Consider the following 12,146-nt stretch of genomic DNA (forward strand, 5'->3'; position numbering starts at 1 on the left):
GATGGATTTAAAATGCCCTGTTGGAAATAAAGGAAATTCACACAAGTTAAATGTAAATTAGCTCTCTCTTTGCTCTTAAAAAGAAGGATTCATGCAGTTTTTCTACATTAAAATTCTCCTTAGACTGTGAGGCTGACAAATGAATATAAGATTGAAGTTATTTGGTGCACAGTCCCCTCCTCCCCCTTTTTCTTTGCAAAATACAGGGACTGTGCATTTTAGCACATACACAACTCCATCTACAGCTCCAGGAAACTGGTAAGTAGTTTGAATAACAGGCAAAAAGCTAGGCTTACAGAATTGCAATAAGAATAGAGCCCACGCCCATACAAAGAACAAAGCTAAGGAGATGTTGGTGCCTAGTCGAATACTCAGGGTAAAAAGTCAGGCTTAAGAGAATTAGATAAGAGCTCAATGGAACACCAGCTTCAAATTCCCTCAATACCCTTTTTCCAAAGAACAAACATTCATAATGTTTCCAGATTGATTTGCTACAGATGGATAGTTTGTGTTAGCTCAATTAAAACTCCTTTGGTGGTTATGGATTCTTAAAAACTCTCTTCCTCCCTCTTCTATCAATATATTCAGAGTTGACCGTAACAGTCCAACAGTCCTTTGTGAAGGTGGTCAATCACGAGGTTAGCTTTAGGAGAGCCTTTTTGCTATCACACTGCAGTTCAGAGAGTCCAGGGCTCTCAGTTCATTCTTGTACCCTGGGTAATTCCTAATGATGAAGGTATTGCTTTCTCTTTGGAAAACAAAATGAGTAACTGCATTCTCTTTTCATGAGTCTCATTTTTTGGGTTGTTTTTGTTTGTTTGCTTGTTTGTTTTTCCTAGAAAATTGCATGTCTCTTCTTAAGCAGGCCAGTTCAGAAATGCATTCCCAAATTCACTTATTCTTTATCTTTGCAGCTCAGTATCTGAAGATCAAATGGAATCTGTGAATAGAAACTCTGTTAGACCGCCAGAGTTCATTCACACTGACACTGCTGTATTAAATTCATCCTCTGACAGAATTACTCAAAAAACTGCAAAAAAAAAAAAAAAAACATACTGTCACTCAGTAAAAGGGAAGGCAAGTGTCATTTTCCTTAAGAGTTCTTACAAGCAGAGACTAAATGATACATTTTCAGAGTCACCAAATTACTGCTTTCTAATCAATGGATAATATTTGAAGAGATAAAATCATTTTTCATTTCATCTTTTAAAACTGAATTTTAACAACATAAAGACCTAAATGAAACTAAAGGCAACTTTAAAAAATAATGCAATAAAATAGGAAGTACGTTACTTGAGTTATGACTGAACACATTCCTTTGACAATGCTTTGTCTTTTGGTTTTTCTTTTTTTTTTCTGAATCCACCCTCTTGAGTAATCAGCTCAATCTTTGATTCTGGTTAAGTCCAGTAGATTATGGACCCCCTAAACGTCCCCTAAATTGTTACCCAAACATGTTAATGATATTCTCAGATCCACAATGTACTGTAACAAACGTAACAGTAGGCTGAGGCTGAGGAGTTTGCTTTCTGGCTAAGCATGACAGCTTTTCTCCCCTTAAAGCTCTGATCAAGGACAGAAACCAAGTGCAAAGGACAGAAGCCATGCTGGATAGGAAACACGTAATCTTTTCCTAAGTCAATCACTGTAGTTAATGGTTATCTCTTACAGTACCTGAGTGCAGAGCATATCACACAGTTTGTGAACTTGAGAAAAAAATACCAAGAAAGTCTTGGAGGAAATTTAATTAACTGGACATGTCCTGCAGCCTAGTAAACCAGAGCTCCATTAATCATTGTCATATACCTTGTGAGGCTATTTATCTATCACTTCTGTTGCATAAAGCATTAGGGTAAAGCAGAAGAAACAAGGAAATGTTAGTCTGGCTTCTGGCAACAGAGGATGCCTCTTGATGCTTGCTTCGAGTAGCACTTGCACAAAGCACAGGACTAGAAACCAGCAGCCTCTGAGCTTTGAATGCTCACTAGATTCCGGTCTTATCTTTTAAACAGACCTAATAAGCTCCTCATTGTAGGACAAGGCAAAGACATCAGGCTGCAATTGAAATAAAACTGTGCCCTGCCTCTGAATACCTGTATACTGATTTTTATCACTCTTACTAACTATGTGATAAAGAACAACTGAGGCTTGGCTTCACAACTGAAGATTTATGTGCTTGTCCTTCAAGTGTGCACATTAGCACATGAATTCGCTCACATTTTATCTTTTTTTAATCATTGCTTTCCAAGGTGTATGCGATTGTACAAGGGGAAGAACTGGATTTCTCTGAGGGAAAGATGAAATGCATTAGCAAATCATTAGTTCAGCTGTTTTCTGAATCTCACTTTTGCTTTCTTGACGTCAAGTATATCCAACTTGCAGCTTTGAGAGGTAAACAATTAAAAATTTATTATTTCTTAGAAATTTAATCAAGGAGATTGTGAACCAATAAAAGAAATGTTGTGGGAAGGCTTTGACTGAGGTTTTTTTTTTACAAGTATTTGGTATTTTTAGAGATCAAGGCCTAAGATCTGGCAAATGAGTTTATTAGCTGTTTATAAACATTTTACCACTCTTGAAAAGTCAAAGCCCATTTTAAAGCCAGTGGCACTTGTAAGTATTATTTTTGCCCTTATATGCCATGCTGTTATGAGACAAATTTATCCCTAACTGTTTAATTAGCATTTTGTTTTCTTCACTCTACACACAAGACAGCATAGCAGGCTGAAAGCCGCAGACCTCTGACTGCTTGTAAATTGTACGCATCTGTGTGAGAGACCTCCTGCAAACAACATGACAGACTCTCTGGTTGCTGTCTGTGGACAGCTGCCCTCTGAAATCTCCCTGCATACTCTACCACTCAGATGAGTCTCAGTGAGAAAGAGGTGGTCTGAGTTATCCGCATAAGAAACTGAGCATTCTGAGACTTGATCAAACCACTGCAAATGAGAGCTAACATAAATCAATGCTGAGCATCCTTTTATTCTTTGTACCACATAGAAACATAACTCAGCTAGTCCAACTGCAGAGCATCACACCTCTGTCCTGTATCACTAGACATGAAACCATCATCATGAGATTAGCAGATGGCCAGCTCAAGCAGGCAGGTTCTGGGAAGACATGAGAAGGAAATATGACTGATGCTTAGAGCAGCATCATTCCCATCAGCCTTCAGGAAGGCCCATAACAGCAGCCTTCAATTTGTTGGGATGTCTGGAAAATTTGAAGTGTCTCTGAAGAAAGTAGGTGCTGCACATGAGTTTTCTTGAGAAAAGAAAAACTGTATCCATTTTATTCCTAATTTTCAAAAATTTCTGATTCTTCCCCAGCCAACATCTTTAAACAGAAAAATGTATGTATAATTTACTGCTTCCTAGCAAACCCCACAATACTGCTTTGACTCTGACAATACTTGGACCTCACAAGAAAAGCAGTTGCTCTATTACCATATGTATAAGACAACAAAAACAATCAGGCTGAATTTATTCTCCCACAAATAGCTAATCTCAATGCTAAAGTGATAAGTAGATCCCTGACAAGCAGCACAGCTTCACTGGGGGCAGATCAACCTGACTAATCTAGTGACTTTCTATGGTGGAGTGGTGGCTTCAGTGCACAAAGGAAAGGCACAACCTAACTGGACTTCTGCAAGGCCTTTGATGTGGTCCCCTATGACATTCTTCTCTCTGAATTGGAGATACATGGATTTGAATGGTGGACTTATCCACTTACCCATTGAATAAGGATGTGTTGGATGGTCACAGCAAGAGAGTTCTGGTCAACAGCTCTACGGCCAGATGGAGACCAGTGATGATGTCCCCAAAGCGTGAGTCTTTGAGACTGGTGCTGTCCAATATCATTTTCAGTGATGTAGACAGTGGGTTCAAGTGCACCTGCAGCAGGTTTGCAGATTACAATAAGCAACCGATAAGACAGAATAAAGGGATGCCATCCAAAGGGACCGGGACTCAAAAATGAGTCACGTGAACACAATGAGTTTCAACAAGGCCAAGTGCAAGGTAATGCACGTTAGTGAGGGCAGTCCCCAGCATGAGTACAGACAAAGAAGAAGAACTGTCTCCATAGGACAGCCCTATGGAGAGGGATCTGAGGGTTCTGGTGAATGAAAAGCTTGACATGAGCCAGTAGTGTGTGCTTGAAGCCCAGAAGGTCAACTGTATCTGGGTCTGCTTCAAAAGAGGGGTGGCAGCAGGGAGAAGGAGGAGACTGTCTCTTTCTACTCTGCCCTCATAAAGTCCCATCTGGAGTACTGTGCTCAGGCCTGGGGCCCCCAGCATAAGAAGGATGAGAAACTGTTGGAGAGAGTCCAGAGGAGGTCTGTGAGGATATGAGAAGGCTAAAACACCTCTCTTATGAAGAAAGACTGAGAGAACTGGAGATGTTCAAACTGGAGTAGAGAAGGTTCCAGGGAAACACCATTGCAGTCTTCTAGTACATAAAGGGAGCTTATAAACCAGAGGGAGACAGGCTTTTTATGCAGTCTGATAGTGACAGGACAAGGGAGAAAATTTTTAAACTAAAAGAGTGGAAATTTCAGTTAACTATTAGGATAACATTCTTTACTCAGGGGGTGGTGGGGCATTGATATTGGCTGCCCAGAGAAACTGTAGGTGCCCCATCCCTGGAGGCGTTCAAGGCCAGGCTGAAGGGGATCTTGAGCAGTCTGATCTGGTGGGTTGTAGCCCTGCCCATGGCAGGTGACTGTACCTGGGTGGGCTTTAAGATCCTTTCAAACCCAAGCCATTTTATCACTCTATGTCTTTAGGATTTTTTTGTTTGTAAGTTTCTATGTTTCTATGACCTGTGTGTTACATCAGTATTTATAATCAGATCCACCTTTCTGGGAAAAAATGACATACATACATACATATATGTAGGCTGTTCTGCAAGTAATGCCTCCTATTTATTTCTGTGGAAACTAGAATAGACACAAAGAGCAACATAACAGTATGGGATAGAGAAAATTCTCAGCTACAAAGCAGTATTTTTTCCACATACTTACCACCATTAGCTCTGCACTTTCACCAGTGATTCACGAGAGACTGCATGCTGCAGTTGTAAAAATCTGCATCAGCAGAGGTGACAAGGCTTGCTTGTCACCACTACCATCCACCACTTCACTGTGCTGATGTCTACTGTTTAATCTCCATAAATGTCCACCAAGTGTCAATGAACATCAATGGGTGTCATTTTTTTCTGCATAGAGGAATTCAATGACACACCTTTGATTCATATGCACTTCCATGCCAGACTCCATTCTATCAGGCTGTGCCTCTGTTGTCATCTGTCACGCAGCAACAAAATTTAACAGGATATTGTTGGAAAGGTTCAAACTCTAGTGCTATACCACCAATATCCAACTCTGATATCAGGGTACAACATTATAAGATAGGAGGCATCACTTTCAGAGCAGCCCTCATATATATGAAACAACACAACAATAAAAAAAATCATTTTTTCTCTCCTCTGTGGGAATCAGCAGAGAGTAATTTAAAAAAGCAGTGGGGGTGTCAAAAAGGAACTATCCCTGCCCTGAAAGGGAGGTGTTTTCTCCCCGAATTCTATCAAATCACTCTATCCCTTCCAAGAAGTGATCAATTCTGTTAATTAAATAGGCTGCAGGGTAGCAGCAGGCTTGTTCTACATCACCGTTTCTCCTTCTATTTCAGAAGTGATTTTTCCTCCTCTTGGTTCTACATTAGTGTGCTGGAGACCAATGATGCAATTGTGTAGGAAATCTCAGGCTCGGGAAGCAATATCACTGCAACAAACAGAAAGAGCTTTGCAGCAATAGAAAGTTAACAGCAGAAATAGATGATTGTGCTACATTTTACAAAGAAACTTTAGGAGGAAAAAGGCAAGCATAAAACACAGAGTAGGGCATTTAAGCTTCAGTATGGGAAGTTTATTAACCAGGCTAATCTCTCACTTGTTAGTTTTACAGTCTTAGTCAGAGTTATATATCAACAATGCTAATGCATTTACTTTCATAGAGTCCCTCTGCAATGAGTGTGGTCCCCAGATGGGGAGCTAAAGTTTCTTCAATAAATTGGTTTGCCCAGTAGTTGTTGAGGGACTCAACAAGGAAGCAAAGTTTGCCTCAAGCCTCTGAAACATTCAAATCTTTCTAAATAATGGAATGGAAATACTGTTCTTGGCTTATTCACTGAGCTCCAGTCTTTTAAGGCACTTTGGCAAGCCTCTCGAATTTTTCAGTTAGAAAGGCAGAATTGGCAAATTTGCTCCATGGATCTCCCTGCAGTCAGGGAGCTGCTCCTCTCCATCTCTGGTTAGTGATCACCTGTGAGGAAACTGTGGTTTCTGTCCCACCTGGCGCTTCCCACTTGAAAGGATCCAGGCAGGCAGTGTGACCCTTGGAAAACAGGGTTAACTGAGTCTATATGCTTGGAAGATATTTACTCCCTATGCCGCAGTCCCCTACTGTGCAAAGCACAAATTACAATGCTTATCTTCTTCCTGATGTCTCTCCATGGCGAAGTCAATAAACTCCTCAGGACCAGGCTTGTCTCTTAATGGGAATGAGTTCAGCACCTAATACCACAAACACAGCCCCTCAGAGACATCCGGTGCACGTTATCTGGGTATTTACAAAGAATCTGAACAATCTAAAGATTTTCTTTCAGTAACGTGGGTTTTCATAACCCATGATCCCTGTAGCATGAAAGGGGAAAAAATGTTGTTAACCTTAAGTGATTTATAAATATGCAGAATTTTTTACTTCTTTTTCAAGTGAGTGACATGTAAGATCTATCCAAACACAACTGACAGGTGGTGAAAACTCTTTTACAGTCAATCTATATATTAGATAACTTAGAAAGATCTTTTATGTTGATCTCCAAATAAAATTGTGTTACAAAGTAAATTAAAATATATGTATATATATATATATTAACAATGTCTGTGATGGGTACCAGCATTTCTCTAGAGTATTTCACAGCACTTTCTCTCTTTGAACTGGGACAAAGCAACACAGGTGTGATTCTCATTTCTGAAGCTGGCCCTGAAATAAAGCAGCAGTAAGAGGAAAGCAGAGCAGCATTTAAAGCTAAACCCACAAAAAATAAATAAATAAACAAATTACAAAAAAAAAAATTCTGAGTAAATGAAGGCTTTTTCCTGTCATTTGCCACTGATATGAAAGACAGCAGGCACAACACGTACCAGGAAAAAAAAACAGAAGCTCCATCTGAACACTGCCCTGGCTCCTGCAGTTCCTCAAGTGGGTTGGAGACACATGAAATCAATATACTTCTTAATAAGACACCATTTTCACTCCCAAGTAAGTCGGAGTATAGTAGTGCAGAGCTGCATTTCCCACGTGGGTCTGGTGCACACTCAGCTGCCAGCAGCACAAAGCAGTAGAGCACGGTTCAAAGGTAGAAAATGGACCTAATTCAGAGACTTGGGAAGTGCTGGTAACTGAAGCAGAAGTCTGACTTGCAGTTTTGACTTCTTGGAAAACTAATTGTAATTAACTCAAAATAGTGTTTTAATTAAACTAATTCTTGGAGAGATGATTATTGTAAATACTCTTAACACTCTTAAGGTAACAGCAGCTTTTCCCAGGAATTTTGGCAGCTCATGTGCATCTATGTGCTGTCTATTTTAAAACCAAACCAAACCCATGAACAGCTTAAAAGCAGACTTTTCAGTAGCCCCTGCCTGGCTTGTTCTCAGTGGATGCACTTCATTAAAGACCTGAATAACAAGCTTTGCTAATAAAGTCAATACCTCCAGAGCTGTCCTCCAAATGTTTCTGTCTTTTTAAGGTTTTAAGCTGCCACCATCAGCAAAGTGTCTGAGACTCTTCCCTAAGAAATCAATGGCAAAATAACCAACAGGGTCCTGTGGTTTACCACACTTTCTAGTTTTGTTTTTGAAAATGTGTTTAAACATCAAAACTCCTGCACAATTCCTTGGGGACAAAGTGAAAGAAAACAGTCATGCCAGGGCTATGAGTGTCACCTCAGAGACATCAGTGGAATTTAATGTACAGAGAACATGGAAAATAAATCAGAATTCAGAATTCAAAATTCTCCTGTCAGATTATTTCTTTGCAGGAATTCATTTGAAAAAGAAAAAAAAAAGGAAAAAAAAACAAGAATTTTGTTTCCAGTTCTGACTGGAAATTATCTATTTTATTTTACTTTTTTTCCAATAAGCATAAATTTCAGCTAACAGTTTCTTTGTCTTAGGCTAAGGAAAATCCTTGCTTAATCTACTACGTCAGTTCTGACCTACCAGGCTTTAGGCATTTACAACCATTTTCTTCAATACCTTGTTTAAAGCTAGAGAGACTTGATGACATTTTCTTTTTCAAGTCTTTCTGTCTTAAATCTATGCACTGACCCATTAACATCTTTCTTCTTAGAAAAGGCTGTAGCACTGTTCCAAGAGTGACACTGCAAATATGTCCACTATGACTCTGAAAGTGTCCAAGGTTGAAAGGTTACAGTGAAAACACAGATCAACCTACAAAACGTGGGTCATCTTCTCTTTAATAGAACTTTATCTTGGGTATGTTTTAAATAGTGTGCAATAACATAAACATGTTTTTTTTTCTTGCAGGAGGAAGGAAGTATGCAGTTCTTTTAGGGACATGACTGGAAAACTGGAAATGACTCTCAGAGACTTGCTTCTGGAAAACAATGTCCATCCTCCACTTGAAATTGGTTCCTGTGACCAGCACACAAAATGCCGCACTGTTTTTATAAAACACAAGGGACATTAATTTTAAGGCATGCAAATAGAGAGTTCAGATTCTCCCTTTAATATTAATGTATTACCTGGTGCACCTACAGCCGCACTGAGTTCTGTGCTCCATTGCTGTAATGGTATTTTCCCATCTGTGCAGAAGACAGCTTTTAAATGAATGATTAGGAATTTTCTGCTGCTTCATTTTCCAAGTACATGAGGGAGACATAACCTCTTTAAAAAGGGCAAAGCTCTTTGTTATGGCCTTGTCTTCTCTCAGTAAGGGCAAAAGCCTGGTTTCAGCATAGTATTTCAGTATTATGTCTCTGGAATGTCTTCTCAAATTATTCATCATAAGGATGCCAGTAACATTATGAGAACATTTCTTATTCTTTAGAACTATGCTGACAGTAATTAAGTTTTCAGCGTGTGGACAGAAATGTTACACAACAATCCCATATAAACCATATGAAATATAGGAAATTGCTCCCTTAAAAAAAATTGAAGTTTAAATCTTGAGACTGCTGAGTTCGGGTGTGAGGAGGGCGCTAAGATTAACCATTCATTTCAAGGTCTCCATGATTTTTCACCAGACTGCTGAGGTCATACTGTACTGCAATGATGATTTTAAAGAAGGCAGGTGTGTAGGTGGATCAGTGAAGATAATAGTAGGCAGGATTTCCATCTAGGAAATCACTCATCCCTTTATAAATCATCATGTGAGGCTGCAAAGCAGTGAGGTGATGCAGCCTGTCCAGGGGCCAGCAGAAGGTCAGTTGTGAGAGTGAAGAGGCAGATGTTCATCTCTTCTACATAAAAATGGCCAATCAGGATTATTTTCTCCTCTCTTTTCATTTCAGTGGCTTAGTATCTAATCCCTATTAGAGGATTAATTTTCTAATCCTCTCTAAATCACACATGGACAAATAACAGCATGATGGCCAACTGACAGCACCTTTTCAAACTTTGAAATGCCCCTGACATACTTGTTTACTAAATTCCTTCTTCAAATTTTGCATCTCTTCTGTACTTATTTTTATGAAAATATAGATATACAGATATACATATACATACTGATATATATACATAAATACATACACATATATAAATATATATATAAATATATATATAAGTACAGATATATATATACATACCCGTTATAAATAAACATACACACATACACATTCACTTTAGAAATTAATCCAAAGTAATTTTAAGAGATTTCATTTTCGTTTACTGCAAATGTATACCTTATCTTCAAATCCATCCTTGTCTGAAGGAAGGAAGAAAAGGAAGAAAGAGAGGGAGGGAGGGATGGAGGAAGGAAGGAAGGGAAGGCAGGAAGAAAGGGAAGAAAGTGAAAAGAGAAAAAAAAAAGAGAGAGAAGGAAGGGGGAGGGGGAGGAAGGGAAGAGGAACGAAAAATAAAGAAATAAAGTGAAAGAAAGAGAGAGATTCCCCACCATTTTGCTTTTTGAAAATTTCAATACTTTGCTGGATTCAAGGAGCGAGTGCATGACTGCTTTCTTTCTTGCACTTTGTATTTGAATTGAGTTTTGTGCAACAGTAAGGAATGAACAAATTAACAGCCTTTATCTCCTTGCAGAACTTCTTGCCTTGCAGAAGTGGTCATGTAACACAAACCAGACTTAGATACCTGCTCCGGGATAGTATGCTTGGGTCTTTCCATCCCTCTTACTTATGTCATTAAATCCCAGTGGCCTACAGCTATTTGTGCAAAATAACTTAAAGAAGCAAACAAGAAAGCAAAGAAATAAAACTTTATTTACTGGAATTATGCTGCACAGTCTAGCTCTGCATGATCGTCAGTTTATCTGCTGGCCTTTTTCCCAACTGTAGCAACTAGAATGGCCTTTAAGTATTGCCTCCTGCCAGTGAACAACATAACCCACTGGTAGCAACTTGGAAAAGATAGCTACAAAAAATAGTAAATAAATAAAATGAGTAGGAAAATACAAAATTCCTCAAGTTAGTATGTTGTATGTTATTTCATTATACAGAGAAGATTTACAATCCTGTGGACAGATGAAAGGAGGACTAACAGCGTAGCAGACCGCTGCAGCGTAGCAAAGTGTGCACAGTCTGGATGCACAAACCATTTCCATCCTTCTCAAAGCGCTGTTAGGCACAACCAGGTCTCCATCTGGAGAATGGGGACACATCATTACAGTGAAATCTGAAACCTCAGTGCTGAGAGCAAGAGAGGTATTTCAAGGTCAGTGCTTTTGTCACCTGTAATGGCCAATCTGCTTATGGGAAGCTGGCAAACAACTGGGTTTTATTATAAGCCACTTCACATGGCTCCACAAAACATTTCTTATTTTAGTTGGAATTGCTAAATGCTTCTAATGGGTACTTTTATGTTTGTTTGTTTGTTTTCATTAAGCAGAAAGGTAGCAACACACATTATTATAGGAAGGATCTGAACATAATTTTAAAATTTAGTGCAGCTTCCTATGGATACATTTCTTAAAACTAATAGCAGAGCAAAGAGCAAGGAGGGGGATGGTGGAGAATAAATATGAGAAGGTTTTCAGGGATTCTCACTAAGGCAAACAGGCAAATCCTCTGGTAAGTGTTTATACCCCAGCAATCTCAAGAATCAGTCCCAAATTTTCTCACCAATACCATCCTTGAATCTTTAAACATATCTTCCTTGCATTCCAAAAATTCATACCTTCAAAATCAATATCTCCGGATTGTTCTCTATCAAGAGTGATTTCAAGGAGAACAAAATATGAAATACAGAATCTAATTTCCATTATGGATTCAATAAAAGTGCAACTAATTATTTACTCAGTGCTCAGACACAATAGCAAGTTAAAATATGTCAATACTCTTGTTATGCAATAGAGATAAAACTTAGTTGTGGTACTAGAAGTATATGATCTATTCTATTTTAATATATATAGCACATAATAATTATGAAGAAGGGAGGATGGAAGGACACATTTAATGAGATCTGAGGTCTTTGTTACGTGCCTTATTCCCTCCTAACTGTAGGTTTGATGTGCTCAAGTGTCAGCTTTTTTGATCAGTCTGTTCTGGTGTGGCATGCTGATCCAGCATGGCCCCTACCTACCTTCACTGCACAACCTTAGACACTGCCGTAAAACTAATGGGAGATATGGAATGATAAAACAGGAAAATGAGTTCCAGAAAATACTGTAAAATGGTTATGACCACTGCAGGCAGGAGGGCAGGAGGGGAGAATCTAGTGAAAAAATAAAGATGGTCTGTACTAAGTACAGAAGTTACTGAAGGCAGCCTGGCTTTCAGCAATCATTCTTGCTTCCTAATCTGCTGTCAAGGACAATGACTTCAGTAGTCAGTAGAGGTAAGGTATCAAAATGAACAGAAAAGAGAAACTTGGGTTAGACAGGGAGAAAG

This window comes from Gallus gallus, chromosome Z (genome assembly GCF_016699485.2).
Source record: "Gallus gallus isolate bGalGal1 chromosome Z, bGalGal1.mat.broiler.GRCg7b, whole genome shotgun sequence".
Classification (NCBI taxonomy): domain Eukaryota; kingdom Metazoa; phylum Chordata; class Aves; order Galliformes; family Phasianidae; genus Gallus; species Gallus gallus.